Source organism: Zophobas morio, unplaced genomic scaffold (assembly GCF_036711695.1).
Source record: "Zophobas morio isolate AGI-343-1 ecotype UQ-CSIRO unplaced genomic scaffold, CSIRO_AGI_Zmor_V1 ptg000018l, whole genome shotgun sequence".
Taxonomy (NCBI): Eukaryota; Metazoa; Arthropoda; class Insecta; order Coleoptera; family Tenebrionidae; genus Zophobas; species Zophobas morio.
Genome location: NW_026972123.1, coordinates 6,672,352 through 6,691,476, shown reverse-complemented (window position 1 = coordinate 6,691,476; position 19,125 = coordinate 6,672,352). Strand labels below are relative to the sequence as shown.

The 19,125-nt window shown below is 31.4% G+C and overlaps 1 protein-coding gene and 1 long non-coding RNA gene across 4 annotated transcripts in view; one reads left to right on the top strand and one right to left on the bottom strand.

The window, feature by feature from the left end:
- Positions 1-19,125, top strand: part of LOC135131081 (uncharacterized) — a 782,641-nt gene that overhangs the window by 44,990 nt on the left and 718,526 nt on the right. The window lies entirely within an intron of this gene.
- On the bottom strand, positions 8,130-8,677 carry LOC135130869 (uncharacterized). The gene is made up of 3 exons (XR_010280850.1): positions 8,589-8,677; positions 8,420-8,536; positions 8,130-8,359 (listed from the first exon to the last, which is right to left on the bottom strand). It is a non-coding gene; the product is annotated as an uncharacterized LOC135130869 (long non-coding RNA).

Sequence of the window (19,125 nt, the reverse complement as noted above, 5' to 3'; positions counted from 1 at the left end):
TCGATAGATGGCACGAGGTCGACGAGTGAGCGAAGCAGCGACCGGCAAACACGACGCGCATGAGTTCAGCTAGTCACCACTAGAGGGCGCTTAAAGAAATCTGTAATTGCGTTAATTGCATGAAACATTTTATAGTTACGTTATATATATTTGGACACGTATTTTAGTTTTGGTCGAAGTGGTTTAATTTTGCGGCTACCGTTGGAACGAAATGTATAAATGTGGAGGCGCTCTCTCTCGGTAAGGTGCTCTACTAACAGCAGAGTGACGCATCGCTTTATGAAAGTGTAGTCGTGACAACTAAAGTTGGCGGGTTTCTTTATGTCTAATAAATACATAATTTGGTGATTATGCAACCAACTATTCAGGTGTGTGGCTGGCTGCCTATGCACCTTTCGTGCTCTTTCAACACCCCATTCTTTTTCTTCTCGTCTCTTTTCTCCGCTACGTTCACGCAAACCGAATCCACCCCCTTCTTGAGCAACAATGTATAAATAATGAGGGTGTTTCGACAGTAGCTATCGCGTGTCTTTCCAAATTAATTCAGTGGAGTGTGTTTATTCGATTATTTATTTCATCATCACGGCTCACCCTCCATTCTTCTCGCGTTACTAATCGCGATTTGACATGCCACGTCTATTTTAATTCCTCCCCGTAGAGCCGACAACACAATTTTTGCGGACGGCCCTGATTTGATGTGTGTTTTGGTGGATGCGGACGTCAAGCGATCATCCCTTTAATGTCGTGGTGATGTTTAATTCATGGCGGAGGGAGCAGATGGAAGCCCGGTTTATGGAGTTGTTGTGCGGAAGAATATAGCTGGAAGAGATCAGGTGGCGGTTGGCTGATTTCCGAGGTTATTTCGTCTTCAAAACCGAAAAAACTGTATTGAGTTTAGTTTAGTTCGTAATTAAGTTGTTCATTTTCAGCGTGATTGTTTCTTTTTAAGTTTTTTCGGCCGCAACCGCACGCACCGCCCCCCGCGCACGTCGCACTAACCCGGTCATCTCCTCGGCCGCCCCCAATCATTACCGCCGCTCCCGCCGCCAATCGATATCGCTCCGCCACCGCGGGGGTGCGAGTGGCGCGATTTCCTCCCGATTCATTTCCGTCTGTCTAGTGTCCGCATTCTTTGGAACCGCTTTCCCTCGTCGGTGGCGTAGGTCATGAACTTAACAATCAATGATATGTTAACAATAGTCGTTACGTCATGGCATCGTAAACATATTTGCATACATGAAGGAAAGTGGCGAAATGTCGGCGGCGGCGAGGTGCGTGCGCTTCGGTGGCGGCACGCCGCCGGCGCGCCGCCCTCCAATCGCAGAGGTTTAATGGCCGAATGCCCGCTCCGATGGCGTGCTACAGGCAACTGGTGATGATGTTTGGACGCAGGAACTAATTAGGCGACGGCGGCTGGAAAGGGGCCGATTGCGATGCGGGATTTGGCGGCGGCGAGGAAATGCCAAGTCGGTGTGCGTGGGGCGGTGGATGGGTTTTCAGGTGGCAGAAGGAATCGGGGCGGGGAGATAAGATCATGGGTTTATGGGTTTTGGAGAGAGTCAAGGTTTGAGTTTTTTAAAAAATTAACAACTTTATAAAGGTAGATATGTTAGAGAACTAAGTAAATGTTTTTTTTGTACTTTTAAGGGTCAGTTAGGTCTAGACCAACGGTGTTTTTGTTTTAATAATTTAGCTAAAACTATGTTGTAAATTTTGTTTCGAATTTCGAGAGGTTCAACAGAGATATTTGTTTATCTAGATAGAACTGAATATGTAGGTTCCATGTTATGAAATATTTATCTGTTGTGATGAGAATCTTGTAATTCTGGTAGTCAAGGTTGATATAAACTAAGAAAGTAAACTTTTCATCTCAATACAATTGTTAAAACATAGAATTACAGAAAATAATCATCGTTCATCACACAATTACTTGCACTTTTCTGTCCATGCACATTCAATCATTTTCACATCTGTCCTTTACAATCCAGAAGTTTAACTTCTAGATTTGTTCTATTTTCTATATTTCCATGAATTTCTTAACTAAGTTTGACTTTTTATCAGATCTAAGACTGTCGTAAAATATTTCCGTGACTTAAATTCTACATTTCTAAAATATCGTATCGAGTACAAAAAAGTGATCTCCCGCTTTGTTTTTATTGGATGATCTCCGAAACTACTTAACCGATGACGTCATGATTTAAATGTTATACAACAATATACTCCTACATTTGTGGTGTACGAATCGGCTTTGACTTTTTCCTCTAGGCATCCAAATTTTCGCAAAAAATCCATGTATAATTTCCCCAGTTCTAATTTGGTTTTATGATAGTACTCCATTGTGTAAAAGTGAACTTCCTTAAGAATGGACTATTACTACTGCCGGTGATATAGGATAAATTAAACCATTATACAGTATAATGGTAACGGCATGGTTAAATCCTTATTTATGACTATTCCATCAACGGCAGTAGTACTCTGTTGTTAAGGAAATTAACTTTTCCACATCATAAAACCGAATTAGAACTGGGGAAACTATACCTTTTATGCTAAAAATCTAATTACGTCTCCGTTTTATTTTTTTTTTATCGTAAACCGCAAATCTTTTCTATATTTTTTATTGATTAAATCACAATGGATTCACTCTTTTTTTATTGATTTTCTAGTTTACGTTTTTTTGTTTTTTGTGGCCATTTTTTATGTTTCAATGTCTTATTTTTTCTGATTTTGGAGAAAAAAAAATAACAATTCGAAATAATATGAAAAAAATCATGTCTGCGTCTATCAGGAAATACAATCCAAAATTTGGTTCGCAGCTCTTCGCAATTTCTGTTTGAATAAATTTGTTCTTTTAGTTGAAAAATTAAGAAATTGAAAAAATGAAGAATATATAAATTGAAAAAAGACAAAATTGCATAATTGCAAATCTAAAACTCTAAACTAAAAATCTAAAAACTCTGAAGTTGAAGAATAAAAAAAATAAGGAAATTGAAACATCTAAAACATTAAAATTACATGAATCGCATAATCGAAAAATCAAAAAACGAAAATGGAAAATTCTAAGATTGCAAAATTGAAAAAGTGACGAATCGAAGAATCGAAAAATTGAAGAACTGAAAATTCGAAAAATAAAAAATAAAAAATTAGAAATAGAAAAATTGACAAATCAATAAATTAAAAAATTGAAGGATTGAAAATAAAGGAAAATTAACATTTTGAAAAAAAGAAAAATTAACGTTTTAAAAATTAACTAAATTTGAAAAATCGGATAGGTCATGGAGGAATATGAACATGGCAAAATTGTAAAATTGAAAAACTGAAAAGTTGAAAAACCAAAATTGTAATATTGAAACATCCAAACATGAAAAATAAAAAATCGAGAATGTGAAAAATTGAAAAAGCGAAAAATGTTAAAATTGAAAAATTCTATGAAATACTGAAAAATTGAGAAATTAAAACTCAGAAAAATAAAAAACTGAAGAATCGTAAAATTGACAAATCCATAAAATCAAAAATCGATGAGTTCAAAAATAGAACGATTGAAAAATTGCAAATTAAAAACTTGAAGAATTTGAAAAAAAAGTAAATTAAATATTTGAAAATTAACTAATATTCGCAAAATTTTAAAATTAAAAAACCCACATGTTGAAAATCTAGAAACTGAATATCGAGAACTAGAAAAATTAAAAATCTGAAAACTGAAAAATCCAAAAACTGAAAAATCTAGTGAAAAACCTAGAAATTGAAGAATCTGAAAAATGCAAAAACCAAATATCCCACAATCCCACAATGATTAAATTCAACAATCGAATAATTGGAGAATCGAAAAAGTGAAAGTTGACGAAAAATTAAAAATCAAAAAATCCAAAAATCGTAACAATGAGAAATCACAGAATTGCAAATTAAAAAATTAAATGAACGAAAAAGGAAAATTCTAAAATTACAAAATCGAAAAACTGACGATTCAATAAATTAAATACTCGAATAAACGGCTGAAGTGAAGAACAGAATCATTAAAATTTAAAAATTGAAAAGTCGAAGAACTGAAAAAAAGGGAAATTAAAAATTTTAAAATGAACTAAATTTGAAAAATCGGATAATGGAGAATTCTGAACATTGCGAAATTGTAAAATTGAAAAATCTGAATATGAAAAAATAAAAATCGAGAATTTGAAAAATTGAAAAATTGAATAAGCAAAAAATTTTAAAATCGAAAAATTCTTTGAAATATTGAAAAATTGACAAGTTAAAAATCAGGAAAATAAAAATCGGAAAAACGAAAAAAATGAAGAATTTAAAAATTTTTAAAATCGATAAATTCAAAAATCGATGAGTTGAAAACTAGAGTGATTGAAAAATTGCACCTTACAGACTCGAAGAAATAGAAAAAAAGGAAATTAAACATTTAAAAATCAACCAATATTCGCAAAATTGCAAAATTTTAAAATGAAAAGACCGATATTTTGAAAAACTAGAAACTGGAATTTTAAATGTCGAGAACTGAAATAAAAATTGAAAAATTGAAAAATCCAAACTGCAAAATCTATTGAAAAATCGAAACATTGAAAGATTAAATATATAGAACTGGAAAAATTAAAAATCGAAAAATGGAAAAATCAAAAAATGCAAAATTATTGAAAAATCTAAAAATTGAAAAATCTGAAAATTGCAAAAACCAAAAATCCTACAATTGCGAATCGAAAAATTTAACACACGGGCCATGAAAATTCTAAAATTTGAAAATCGAAATATTTGGAGGATCGACAATGTGAAAAGTCTAGGAACTGAAAGTTAACGAAAAAATAAAAATAAAAAAATTCAAAAATCCAAAAAATGAGAATTCACAGAATTGCAAACCAAAAAATTAAATTAACGAAAAAGAAAAATTCTAAGATTGCAAAATCGAAAAAAAGACGAATCGAAAAACTGGCAAATCGATAAATTCAAAAATCTAATAGGTAAATCGGTGAAATGAAAAACAGATCATTAAAATTTGAAAATTGAAAAATCGAAGAATGAAAAAAGAGGCAAATTAAAAATTTAAAAATTAAGTAAATTTGGAAAATCAGATAATGGAGAAATCTGAACATTGCAAAATTGTAAAACTGAAAAATCGAAAAGTTGAAAAACCAAAATTGTAAAATTGAAACATCCAAACACGAATAAAATAAAAAAAATTTTAAAACCCAACAATTCTTTGAATTATTGAAAAATCGAGAAATTAAAAATCATTAAATTAAAAATCGGAAAAATGGAAAAACTGAAGAATTGAAAAATTGACCAATCGATAAATAAAAAATCGATGAGTTGAAAAATATGTAGAATGATTAAAAATCGTAAATTAAAAACTCGCACAATTGGAAAAAAAGGAAAATTAACTATTTGAAAATTAACTAATATTCGCAAAATTGCAAAATTTTATAATTGAAAAACCGAGAACTGGAAAAATTAAAAAGTCCAAAAACTGAAAAATCTATTGAAAAATTAAAAAATTGAAAAATCTGAAAAATGAAAAAACGAAATATCCCACAATTGCGAAACGAAAAATTTAACACACGAACCATGAAAATTCTAAAATTGAAAAATCGAAAAATCGACAAATGGTTAAATTCAAAAATCGAATAATTGGGGAATCGAAAAAGTGAAAAATTTAGAAAGCCAACGAAAAATAAAAATTAAAAAATTCAAAAATCGAAAAAATGAGAAATTACAGGTTTACAAATCAAAAAATTAGATAGGCGAAGAAGGAAAATTCTATAATGACAAACTCAAAAAACTGCCGAATCAATAAATTAAAAACCCGAATAAACGGCTGAAGTGAAAAACAGAATCATTAAAATTTAAAAATGAAGGAAATTTGAAAAATTTTAAAATTGAAAAATTCGATGAAACATTGAAATATCGAGAAATTGAAAGTCGTGAAAATATGAAATGGGAAAAATGAAAAACTGAGGAATTGAAAAATTGACAAATCGATAAATACAAAAATTGATGAGTTGAAAAATAGAATTATTGAAAAATTGCAAATTGAAAACTTGAATCATTGGAAAAAAAAGGAAAATTAAATATTTGAAAATCAACTAATATTCGCAAAATTGCAAATTTTAAAATCAAAAAACGGATATGCTGAAAATCTAGAAACTGAAAAATTAAATATCGGGAACTGAAATAATTTAAAATCGAAAAATTGAGAAGTCTAAAAACTGAAAAATCATTGTATTGAAAAATCTGGAAAATGAAAAAACGAAATATCCCACAATTGCTAATCCAAAATTTAACACAGGAACCAAAAATTAAAAAATAGACAAATGGATAAACTCAAAAATCGAATAATTGGAGAATCGAAAAAGTGAAAAATCTAGGAATTGATAGTTAACGAAAAATTAAAAATCAAGAAATTCAAAAATCGAAAAAATGAAAAATCGCAGAACTGCAAATCAAAAAATTAAATGAAGATTGCAAAATCGAAAAACTGATAAATCAATAAATTCAAAACTCAAATAAGGTCTAGTGAAGTGAAAAAAAAGCAAAATAAAATTTAAAAATTAACTAAACTTGGGAAATCGGATAATGGAGAAATCTGAACATTGCAAAATTGTAAATCTGAAAAATCGAAAAGTTGAAAAACCAAAATTGTAAAACTAAAACATCAAAACATGAAAAAATAAAAATCAAGAATTTGAAAAATTGAAAAATTGAAAATGCGAAAAATTTTGAAACCAAAAAATTCTTTGATTCATTGAAAAATCGAGAAATCAAAAATCAGGAAAATAAAAAATCGGAAAAATGGACAAACTGAGGAATTGAAAAATTGACCAATCGATAAATAGAAAATCGATGAGTTGAAAAATAGAATGATTGAAAAATCGCAAATTAAAAACTCGCACAATTGGAAAACAAGGAAAATGAACTATTTGACAATTATCTAATATTGGCAAAATTGCAAAATTTTACAATTAAAAAACCGATATGTTTAAAATCTAGAAATTGAAAAATTAAATATCGAGAACTGGAAATATTAAAAATCGAAAAATTAAAAAGTCCAAAAACTGAAAAATCTATTGAAAAATTAAAAAATTGAAAAATCTGAAAAATGAAAAAACGAAAAATTTAGAAAGTCAACGGAAAATTAAAAATCAAAAAAATTCAAAAATCGAAAAAATGAGAAATTACAGAATTACAAATCAAAAAATTAAATAGGCGAAAAACGAAAATTCTAAGATTACAAATTCAAACTGCCGAATCGATGAACTGACGAATCAATAAATTCAAAAATCGAATAAATCGGTGAATTGAAGAACAGAATCATTAAAATTTAAAAATTGAAAAATCGAAAAGTTTAAAACCAAAATTGTTAAATTTATTGAAAAAATAAAAATCGAGGATTTGAAAAATTTTTAGATCAGAAGATTATTCTGAAACATCGAAAAATGAAAATATCAAAAATCATAAATTGAAAACTTGAAAATCGGGACATAGAAAATCGAAAAAATGAAAAAACTGAAGAATCGAAAAATTGACAAATTGTTAAAAACAAAAATCGATGGGTTGGAAAATAGAATAATTGAAAAATCGAAGAATTGAAAAAATAGGAAAATTAAAAATTGGTTGAAAAATAGAAACATTTTAAATTCGAAAAATTATTATATTTGAACGTCGAAGAAGTGTAAAATAAAAATCAAAAAATGGAAAAATTGAAAAACGGAGAAACTGAAAACCTCGAAAAGTCGAAAAAATGAAAAATTGAAAATTCTATAACGAAAGATCCGAAAAACTGGAGAATGGAAAAATCGCATAATTTGAAAAATGAAAGAATTGATAAATGGGAAAATTGAGAAAGCGAAAATCAGCTAGAACTCAAAAAAATGTTTAAATAAAAATCATCAAATAGAGAAATCTGATAATAATACAATTAAAAATGACAAAATTGCAAACGGCACACCCCAATATTTTATTAATAGTAGTATGCACGCTGCACGTGTCGGAATTGACATACGTGTCTTTGCTGAAATAATGTTGATCGGAATATTATCAAATGGGAAAATTCGCCAAAACTATGATATTTTACGTGTTTATTTTTTTTTTAACTGTATTTCTTTCCAGTTTGCAAGGCGATTTTCAGGTGTATCGTGTTATACAATCATTTACTCGACGTCCACACAGCCTGGATGAACAAATTAAAAAATACATAGTGTTTGTTGAGCAAATAAACAAATCATATGTGTTTTTAATTTACTTTCACTAAAGTCTCAAAAATAATAATTGGAGATAATTCGGGTAATCCAATATACCCATCGATACCAAGTTAGTAAATTTTCTACATTGCTGGACTCCTCTGACGTTAACCAGAACTTTTTCAACCCTCAAAAAAAATGTTTACCCTTCTCACTTTCTAGAACGTTAAACCTCGAAACACACACACCTTCCAGTACGTTCCTGGAAGCCCCCGCTCGTCGACCTCCAAAATGCAGCTGAAAAATCGCCCCCGGCCCCACCAGGTGCCATCATTCACCGTCCCATCCGCAATCTCCGAACCTGTCTAGGTAAAAAATCGTCAGTCTTGTCCTCGTGTCATATCACGAAATATTTACCATTTCCGACCGAGTTTATACATCGTATCCAACACAATGGGTTCACCAGCTGGTCGGCTTTTCAGTGAAGGCATGTGGCAAAATCAATATGAGCTCAGTGGCGCGGACTTGCGGCGATGCCCGGAACCGCTATTGTTAACATCCTAGCCGATATTACATCACCATATTACATTTTAATATCGAACGAAGGGTCCACGGCCGCCCTGCCGATGCCAGGCCGAGACGCACTTCGAGAACACTTATTAATTGCTTCTGTGGCCGGGGAGGGATTAAGATCGTCGGGTGGAAACTTCTTGTTCTTAGTAGTTCTGTTGTGTGGTAATTATTCAAAGAGCGGATTTTAGACTAAAAAAGCCAAAATAGGCGATAAAAACGGGGAATTTTTGACAAGATTTTCTCAGCAGGAAGGAGTTCCTGTTGCAACATAAATTTAAGCAATGGGTCCAAACCATTAGCCAAAAAATGTTATAGAACACTTTTAAAAGTAAGAACAAAGAGTAAACATATGCCTTGAGAACAAAATTGTGAACATTTTCAACATTTACTGTGGTATTTAATTACAATAAATTTGTTTATTTGTATTGTAAGTTAATTTTTTAATAACATAAGATATGAAGCACTTAGGCAACCAGTTATGCACTTGAGTGTGGTATTTGTCGTGCGTCCTTGGGCATTTAGTACAATACACATAAAGTGATAGGCGGCACGCTTCCAGGACCTACCTATCTTTTGTTGTTTCTGAAGTAAAAGTATTCTAATTTTTTTTTCTCAGGCTTTTAATTTCCAAAGAGGTCAATTTTGAAATAAATCACCTCCAAAATGATTGATCACTTTGAAATGTATCTGAAATATCATTTGAAAACATTTAGAAAAACATCAAAATCACCTCCAAATTTTTTTCAAATTAAAAAAAAAATACAAGGAAGTTTCAAGATATCATTTTTTTCTTTAAAAAAGACACAAGGGGTTCCAAGGTTGTTTCAATTTTTTTAAATAAAAGGGGCAGTAGGCTGAAATTTTTAGAATAAAAAAAATATTTATTTTAAAATCGTACATTTTGAAAATGTTACGTGATGAAAATAAACGCGCTATATTTTTGAAATCAGCACGTCGAGCCCTGAAATTTTTGAGAATTTTTAGATAACTTTTTTAAAAGTGAAATTTTTATTCAAATTTCGAAGCATTTTTGACCATTTTCGAAACTTAACCATAAACATGTTCCTGTAGATTTCTAGCTTGTAAGTCACTTCATCCTCGTTTCTTTGATAACTTCAACAGTTTTTGCAGAATCGGCTGTTGAAATATCGAAATTTTCGGAATTTTTAAAGAATTTGACTTTAAAGTGAGATTCATAAACTTGCATAAGATATGTTTTAAGTTTCTTGTTGTCAAAATAAGTCTACACATATTAAGAAAAAAAAGGCAAAATGTAGCCCCGCCCACCCGCCCTGTCTCAATTGTGATGATTTTTTTAATTCGTCGTGAGCCAAGAAGGCGGAGATTAACTGCAAAATCCTTATGTCTCTACGAGAAATTAAAAACTTGTTTTTGAGTATCGGGTTGTTTAAAGTATACTATGTGTATTAAGAAAAAATTAAAGCCAAAGATTAAGCCCCACCCATACCTGCCCTAAAATAGTATTGAAGTTTTCATTCGTTGACAGACCTAGGGGCGGAGTCTAATTGCAAAATACATATTACCATTTTAAAGGCGGGGTTTGTATTTTGCATTTTTTTTCTTAATGTACTTAGTATTTTTTTAACCGCACGATACTCACTAACATGTTTTTAATCTCTTGTAAAGAAATAAGTATTTTGAAGTTAAGCTCCACCTCCTTGGCTGACGGCGAATAAAAAAAATCATCACAATTGCGATTGGGTGGGTGGGGGGGCTTACATTTTGCCTTTTTGTTTTAATCTGTGTAGACTTCTTTTCACAACATGAAAGTTAAAATATGTTTAAAATGGAAAATTTGTATAAGGAAATATCGATTTTGAAATTAGGCTCCGCCCCATAATTGCAAAATCCATATTTCCTTGCAAAAATGTACCATTTTAACCATGTTTGAAGTTTCTTGTTCTCAAAAATTGGCTATGTATATTAAGAAAAAAAAAGGCAAAATATAACATATGTGTTTGTGTAGGAGATACTAATATCAGTAGAAGAAAAAATATTGATCATCTGAGACAGGGGTGACGTTTCTAGAGTATTAGATTTTTGCCGTGTCATGATGCAGTAGATAAAATTTCCTAATATTGAAACTGGGAATGTTGAAATCGATTTTCCCCTTTTGGTCGGGACAGTCAATTTGATAATAATTAAGCTTTGGCGCTTAATCTTTGGCTTCCTTTTGTACTTGATAATTATAGTTTTCTTTAAACATAATTTTTTAAGAACATGTTTCAGATGGTAATTTCCTGCAGAAAAATACGAATTTTGCAATTAAGCTCCGCCCGTTGCTTCACGACGAATAAGAAAAATCATCACGATTGAGACTGGGTGGGTGGGCGGGGCATATATTTTTTTTGTTTTTTTCTTAATATAAGTAGTTTTTCACTACAAGAAACTTAAAACATGTTTAAAATGGTGAACTTTTGCAGGGAAATATTATGTTACGGTCGTTGGTGTGACAACGAATGAAAAATTCATCAAAATTGAGGTTGGGGCGGATGTAGGTGGGGCTTAATTGTTGGCTTCCTTTTTGACTAGATAATTACAGTTTTCTTTGAACATAATTTTTTAAAAACATGTTTCAGATGGTCATTTCTTCTAGAAAAATACGAATTTTGCAATTAAGCTCCGCCCCCTGCCTCACGATGAATAAGAAAAATCATCACATTTGAGATTGGGTGGGTGGGCGGGCATATATTTTGTATTTTCTTCTTACTATAAGTAGTTTTTTTTTCACAACAAGAAACTTAAAACATGTTTAAAATGGTAAATTTTTGCAGGGAAATATGGATTTTGCAATAATTGTGCTACGCTCGTCGATGTGGCAAGGAATGTAAAAATTCGTCACAATTGAGATCGGAACAGGTATAGGTGGGGCTTAATTGTTGACTCTTTTTTACTTGATAATTATAGTTTTCTTTGAACATAATTTTTTAAGAAAATCTTTCAGATGGTAATTTCTTGTAGAAAAATACGAATTTTGCCTCGCGATGAATAAGAAAAATCATCACAATTGAGATTGGGTGGATGGGCGGGGCATATATTGTGTTTTTGTTTTTTTCTTAAAATACGTAGTTTTTTTCATTACAAGGAACTTAAAACGTGTTTAAAATGGTGAATTTTTGCAGGGAAATACGGATTTTGCAATAATTATGCTACGTTCGTCGATGTGACAACGAATTAAAAAGTCATCACAATTCAGATCGGGGCAGGTATAGGTGGGGGCTTAGTTATTGACTTCCTTTTTAACTTGATAATTATAGTTTTCTTTGAGCGTAATTTTTTAAGAACATGTCAGATGGTAATTTCTTGTAGAAAAATACGAATTTTGCAATTAAGCTCCGCCCGTTGCTTCACGACGAATAAGAAAAATCATCACGATTGAGACTGGGTGGGTGGGCGGGGCATATATTTTTTTTGTTCTTTTCTTAATATAAGTAGTTTTTCACTACAAGAAACTTAAAACATGTTTAAAACAGTGAACTTTTGCAGGGAAATATTATGTTACGGTCGTCGGTGTGACAACAAATGAAAAATTCATCAAAATTGAGATTGGGGCGGGTATAGGTGGGGCTTAATTGTAGGCTTCCTTTTTGACTAGATAATTACAGTTTTCTTTGAACATAATTTTTTAAAAACATGTTTCAGATGGTCATTTCTTCTAGAAAAATACGAATTTTGCAATTAAGCTCCGCCCCCTGCCTCACGATGAATAAGAAAAATCATCACATTTGAGATTGGATGGGTGGGCGGGCATATATTTTGTATTTTCTTCTTACTATAAGTAGTTTTTTTTTCACAACAAGAAACTTAAAACATGTTTAAAATGGTAAATTTTTGGAGGGAATTATGGATTTTGCAATAATTGTGCTACGTTCGTCGATGTGGCAAGGAATGTAAAAATTCGTCACAATTGAGATCGGAACAGGTAGAGGTGGGGGTTAATTGTTGACTTTCTTTTTTACTCGATAATTATTGTTTTCTTTGAACATAATTTTTTAAGAAAATCTTTCAGATGGTAATTTCGTGTAGAAAAATACGAATTTTGCCTCACGATGAATAAGAAAAATCATCACAATTGAGATTGGGTGGATGGGCGGGGCATATATTGTGTTTTTGTTTTTTTCTTAAAATAAGTAGTTTTTTTCATTACAAGGAACTTAAAACGTGTTTAAAATGGTGAATTTTTGCAGGGAAATACGGATTTTGCAATAATTATGCTACGTTCGTCGATGTGACAACGAATGAAAAATTCATCACAATTCAGATCGGGGCAGGTATAGGTGGGGGCTTAGTTATTTACTTGCTTTTTAACTTGATAATTATAGTTTTCTTTGAACGTAATTTTTTAAGAACATGTTTCAGATGGTAATTTCTTGTTAAAAAACACGAATTTTGAAATTAAGCTCCGCCCGAAGCCTCACGACGAATAAGAAAAATCATTACGATTGAGACTGGGTGGGTGGGCGGAGCATATATTTTTTTTTGGGTTGTTCTTAATACAAGTAGTTTTTCACCACAAGAAACTTAAAACATGTTTAAAATGGTGAACTTTTGCAGGGAAATATTATATTACGGTCGTTGGTGTGACAACAAATGAAAAATTAATCAAAATTGAGATTGGGGCGGGTATAGGTGGGGCTTAATTGTTGGCTTCCTTTTTGACTAGATAATTACAGTTTTCTTTGAACCTAATTTTTTAAGAACATGTTTCAGATGGTAATTTCTTCTAGAAAAATACGAATTTTGCAATTAAGCTCCGCCCCCTGCCTCACGATGAATAAGAAAAATCATCACATTTGAGATTGGGTGGGTGGCCGGGCATATATTTTGTATTTTTTCTTACTATAAGTAGTTTTTTTTCACAACAAGAAACTTAAAACATATTTAAAATGGTAAATTTTCGGAGGGAAATATGGATTTTGCAATAATTGTGCTACGCTCGTCGATGTGGCAAGGAATGTAAAAATTCGTCACAATTGAGATCGGAGCAGGTATAGGTAGGGCTTAATTGTTGACTTTCTTTTTTACTTGATAATTATAGTTTTCTTTGAACATAATTTTTTAAGAAAATCTTTCAAATGGTAATTTCTTGTAGAAAAATACGAATTTTGCAATTAAGCTCCGCCTCCTATCTCACGACAAATGAAAAACATCATCACAATTGAGATTGGGTGGGTGGGCGGGAAGATATTTATTTTTTGTTTTTTTTCTTAAAATAAGTAGTTTTTTTCACTACAAGAAACTTAAAAGATGTTTAAAATGATAAATTTTTGCAGGAAAATATGGATTTTGCAATAATTATGCTACGCTTGTCGGTATGACAACGAATGAAAAATAATTCATCACAATTGAGATTAGGGCAGGTATAGGTGGGGGCTTAATTGTTGACTTCCTTTTCCACTTGGTAATTACAGTTTTCTTTGAATATAATTTTTTAAGAACATGTTTTAGATGGTAATTTCTTGCAGAAAAATACGAATTTTGCAATTGAGATCGGAGCAGGCATAGGTGGGGCTTAATTGTTGACTTTCTTTTTTACTTGATAATAATTATAGTTTTCTTTGAACACAATTTGTTAAGAACATGTTTCAGATGGTAATTTCTTGTACAAAAACACAAATTTTGCAATTAAACTCCACCCTCTGGTTCACGATGAATAAGAAAAATCATCACAATTGAGATAGGGTGGGTGGGCGGGGCATATATTTTGTGTTTGGTTTTTTTCTTAAAATAAGTAGTTTTTTTCACTACAAGAAACTTAAAACATGTTTAAAAGGGTGAATTTTTACAGGGAAATGCGGATTTTGCAATAATTATGCTACGCTCGTCGATGTGAGGACGAATGAAAAATTCATCACAATTGAGATCGGGGCAGGTATAGGTGGGGCTTAATTGTTGACTTCCTTTTTTAATTGATAATTATAGTTTTCTTTGAAAATATTTTTTTAAGAACAGGTTTTAGATGGTAATTTCTTGTAGAAAAACACTAATTTTGCAAATAAACTCCTCCCTCTGGTTCACGATGAATAAGACAAATCATCACAATTGAGATTGGGTGGGTGGGCGGGGCATATATTTTGTGTTTTTTTTTTTAAATATAAGTAGTTTTTTCACAACAAGAACATGTTTTTTAGTGAGATAAGATGCGTCCAGAATCGTTTTGGATTTATCTTGACGTCATAGTTTAGATCAGAAATAGAGGTTTTGTAAGAAGTTTTAACTTTTTTTTTAATTTTTGGCATTAAAACTATGAATAATACTTAAATAATCTTCTTGTTTCCCGGATTCCTGTTTCTGTTTAATTAGCTTAGTGATGTGCTTGGTAAACTAAGAAGGATGTGTTCCAAGAGAGGGAGAATTTTTTGGAACTTTGGTTCTACCTTCAAAATCCTTTCCTCTGTATTTTTAAAATTGTATTTTAAGTGCACTTTGATCCAGAAGATTTCGTCTACGACTTAAAAGTTAAAAGAAAACGTTTTACCTCAATATTTTCATGTTCAAGATTTTAAAGATAAAGTACCAATTAAAATTGAACAAACAATTAATGAACAAAACATCAAAATTTAAAATTTAATAGCCACTGAAAAAGAATTATTAGCTCCGAATCGAGTGTTTAGGAAAGTACTACCAAAATTTGTTGCAGCAGAAAGAAGACAAAATTTGTTGTTTAAAAGGAAAAATTAACAGTTTGAATTTTTAAAAATTAAAAATTAATGACAAACTGGTGATTGCAAGTAAATTTGGAGTGAACAAAGAAGTACTTACAAATGCACTTAAATAAAAAAAATTGAGAGGGTGGAACCTCGAGACTGTAGAAAAAGTACTGTCCATTAAATTTTCTTGTGGTTCTATGAGTCTTTATTAAAATTAAACTATTTATTGCCATCTTTGCGTACATTACGTTGGAAAATAGAGCATATCAAGTTCTAGCCAGGTAGTCGTACCTTTATCACACGAAATTTTTTATTATATAAATTTAAAAGTTAAAGATTTTAAAGACTATGAAAAAGACTGGTGTTTATATTTAGATGAGACGGCTTTAACGCCTGGAAGGCAATACTGTACAGCTTCCTCTACCATACTAGGATACCCTGGAAAACTTTTCAGCGATAGCCACTCATTCTTTAGTTATCATGATAGGTGGAAACAAGTAAAAATTACGACAGATATGGGTGAAGCAAGTCAGGCGATGTGGAAATATTTTGGCATTAAATCTAGAAAAATTGTTTTTCAAAATTTCATTTCTAACCCAGCTGATGAATCAAAAAATATATTTCTGGCAGATCCTTTACACATTTACAAAAATATTAGGTCTGCATCGGTAAATAACAAAATTATGATAATTCCGGGCAAGTTTGTTAATAAATATGCATTACCAAGCAATGAGGTTAATTAAATACATTGAGGACTTTGCGGAATTTCAAGAAAATTTCGAATTAAAATTAGCACCAAAATTAAGTAGTGATTTGTACAATGTGAATCATTTTAACAAAATGAAAGTTCGAGGTTTAATAGTTTTTAGATCGTTTGTATCACATTTATCAGATAAATCTTTAATCTGCGTCAATTTTTTGAGATCATTTAATTAAAGATTTATCTAAATGGATTTTGACACTTAAGAATTAATCTCCCATTTTTTATTTGCTTAAGTTTAGAAATGCCAGTCTCATTATCTGGATTAACGTTGGAAATAATGTCTGATTTTGTTTTAGTTGTTGATTGGGACTAATCCTTAGCTTTAATGACAATAATAATATAAATTCATTATTTTATGTAACATCCAAATCTTCTGAAAAGTTTGCCGTAAGCGACGTTTCTTTGTTACTAAGTGAAACACCGAGGTCGTAGAAAAAATCGTGTCTATAAATCTGGTCGAAAGCGCACTTTCCGCTCTCGCGCTATTACCGAGCAAAACATATCACCTATCGACACCGCGAGTCCTCGTAGCTGTGACACGCCGCGTCCCTCTCGCCGCCCCCAGGTGCGCCCCTCCCCCCATAAATCATCGCCAAACTGAACCTAAAATCAACACACAATAGCAGCGCATAAAACAAATGACGCTTAAAAATGAGCGTCGCAGTCGGCGCTGAAAAGCTCGAAATGCTGCGATATTTCACGGCGGCGGCGGCGGCGGTCGTGGATTCGTGGAAGTCGTCGCATTCTCCAGGTGTCAGCGTGACTGATGACCCCCCGCGTCACTTCCTCCGCGCTCAAAGCAGCCAAAATAAAAATAAAATATATCGACGACACGTCAATGGGAGAGGGCCCATTCATGGGCACCTGAGGAATGTCGCGCTGTCGGGTTGTAGATGGCGCTAAGGGTGGGGGCGGGCGGGGGCCAGGTGGCGGACTTTTCGTTTCGTACCTGCACCGGACAATTGAAGAGTGCGCCGAGTTTCGAGGAATGTGCAAGGAAGCGAACACCTTGCCGGCATTAATCTTGCGGCTGTCAATGGGCGCGATTTTTATGGGCCGGGGTGCGGATTTAATTGATGGGACTGGGACGGGAGAAGGAAAGAAGTGAAATATATTTACACGTTTGGGTAATGCCTTTGCTCGAATTACCATGATGGTTTTCTGGGGGAATAAATTTGCAAGGACGCAAACACCTTGGAAAACAGTGGCCGGTGAAAGTCGTAATCATAATGGAACGGCGTTGTTGGTGTGAAGTAAATAATGAAGAATTAAATTTTAAGAATGGGCACTAGTATTACGCTGTCAAGTATTTAAAATTATCGTATTGACTTTTCTAAAATTTAGCTGCCATGTAAAAAAGTAAATGTTCAACAGGTTATGGGCCCAGAGTACTCGCCAAGTACTAAGGTAGAAAAATTGAAAGATGAGACTACGCATCAGTTATGAAAACATTTAAAGTATATGATCTGCTTGAAATAGTAAATGTTAGTACTACTATTATTATTGTTATTATTAATTCTTCTAGTTTCCATTATTTAATTTTTCAATTTTTCGAATTTGCAACTTTTGCACGTTTGTATTTTAAGATTTTGCAATTTTTCGTTCTTAAATTTAAAATTTTTCAGTTTCCCGATTTTTCATTTTTTCGTTTATTTGATTTTTGGATTTGCAATTTTTCTAGTTTTCGTTTTAGATAATTTTAAATATGTACATATTAATGTCTAGTAATTTTGAAAATTTTTCAGTTTTGTTAATTACTGAATCTTAAAACTTTCTCATTTATTCCATTTTTCAATTTTTAATTTTATAATTTTTGGATTTTTAAATCTTCCATTTCTGCAATTTTTCGATTTTTCTACTTTCAGATTTTTTAATTTTTCGTGTTTTCAATTTCTCAATTTCTTAATTTTTCATTTCTTCGATTTTTGATTTGCAATTTTTCTAGTTTTCATTTTAAATATGTGCCTATTAATAAGTAAATTTATGATTTTTAAAATATTTCACGATTTTAGAAGTTTTACAGTTTTCAAATATTGTATTTTAAAACTTTTTCATTTATTTCGCTGTTTTTCGGTTTTTAATGTGTCAGTTTCCCATTATTTGATTTTTCAATTTTTTGATAAATTAATATCACAGTTTTTCAACTTTACAATTTTGATGATCCTGTAATAAAATTGTTCTATTTTATAATTTTTGGGTTTTCCAAATTTTTTATGCAATTCGTTTCTTCATTCCAAATTTTCGATACCTTTTTTTTTATTTTTAAGTTTCTCCTTTTGCAGTTTTTCAGTGTTTCAATTTTTCATCTTTACAATTCTTCGATTTATAATTTTCTGATTTTTCACTTTTTCGTTGTTTCTGTTTTTCGACTTTTGATTTTTTTCCGATTTTTTAACTTTTCGCATCAAAAAAATTGAAAAACTACAAAACTCTAAAGTTCAAAAATCAGCAATGAAAAACGAAAAATTTTAAAATGAAAACTGAAAAATCTAAAAAATGGAAATCAGAAAAATGGAAAGCGTGGAAAATCGAAAAAACGAAACATTGTAAAATTGAATTATTAATAATTAAAGAAATCTGAAAGTTGGATAATAGAGAAATCCAAAAATCGCAAAATTGAATAATTTTAAAACTGGAAAATCGGAGAACTAAAAATCGAACATAGAAAAATTTGAAAAAATAAAGCAAAGGTAGACACTCAAAATTGTGATACAATATCGAGAAAATGAAAATTAAAAAATCGGAAAAAATAGTAACTGAAAATCAAAAACTTGAAAAATTGAGGAAACGAAAAATTGAAAAATTTAAAAAGTAGAAATCTGAACTTGGAAAATTGTGAAACTTAAAAATCGAAATAATGCAAAATCGAAAAAACGAAATATTGCAAAACCGAATTGTTGAAAATTAAGGAAATCGGAAAATGGGACAGTTATCCCATTTAGAAAAT